The sequence below is a fragment of the Molossus molossus genome, unplaced genomic scaffold (assembly GCF_014108415.1).
Source record: "Molossus molossus isolate mMolMol1 unplaced genomic scaffold, mMolMol1.p scaffold_m16_p_10, whole genome shotgun sequence".
Lineage (NCBI taxonomy): Eukaryota > Metazoa > Chordata > Mammalia > Chiroptera > Molossidae > Molossus > Molossus molossus.
In genome coordinates, this window is record NW_023425345.1 from 10,207,961 (window position 1) to 10,209,252 (window position 1,292).

Here is a 1,292-nt window from a genome sequence, read left to right on the forward strand (position 1 = left end):
CTGGACCCAAAGTCCCTGTATTTTGGGAAAAAGTGTTTAATAAAACCACAAACAATAAGGTTTTTGTATAAGGGTAACTTGAAGGGAAAAGGGTTACTGGACAAGCACCGCATTACTTTATGGTATACAAAAGCTACTCAGTTCATTCTAGAATATCCGGGAGACCTTAAGACAAGGAGCCCAGGATTCTTGCTGCTACTCTGGAATTAAAGTCAAGTGTCAGTCCTTCTCAACAAAGTCTATTGAACACAAATTGGGTACTAAGGCTATACTCAAAGATATAGTTAGCGTTTTCTCAGTCCCTACTTTGTGCCAAGCATAGTTCATAGGAAAGTAATTCATCAGTATCCACCAGAAGTTTGCTCCACAAGGTGAGAGAGAGGGCAGCCTAGATGAATTGCAGTGCTGTGTGTTAGGCTGTGTTAGAATTGTGCACAGTGTGCTATGGAAACACTAGGAAAATCTTACAGCTCTCCTGACTCCAGCTCCACACATGAGCATAGGACAGGTAGGGTCAGGGCATCCTGTCCTTGGAAACATTTAAATTTAGTTGCCATTAACCATGTTATTGGTTGTTAATGTCTTCGCCCTCCACTAGCATGTAAACGCCCAGAACAAGAAATGTACTTTATTCCCCTTTGTCTTGTCCACTGCGGTCCATCTTCTCATTGCTGTTTCCTATGCTTGACCCTTCTTCATAGGCAGGCCATAAATATTTTTTTATTTGGATGGATTAACGTGAGAGTAAATGGGACAGACATTAAGCCTGACTTTAAGGAGAAATTAATTTATAAAGTTGCCATTACAAGCAGTAATTGGAATGTAAACCACAAATATTTAGGTGAAGGTGGCAGGAGGGAGGTTTTTAAAGACGAATCAGACACCTACCTTCTCTGCTGAGTGCAGGACTGACTGGGACAGTGGTAGTAGGAAGGAGATTTGGGCTTTTTAAAACATTTCTTTTGTAAATTGGTTATTTGCCTATTGAGTTAGGGAATTCTGAATGGCTCTAGCCTAAAGATGGTGATTTCTGAGTTAATTCTACGTTGTTAATTTCGGGCCAGTGACATTCCCCAAGGGACAGAATGACCGAAAGTCCAGCTTTTCTAAAACGCTGGGAAGGAAAGGGTGTGAAAATGCCAGAGGCAAACATTGTCTGCTCCAGCGAAGTCCCACAGAAAGCTGGTTCCCACGCTGCCCCGCCCCTGGATGGTCACGTGGCCCGTGCGCCGCGCCCTGATTGGCTGCGCTGAGGGCAGCGGTCTCCCGTGCTCCGATTGGCTGCGGTAAAG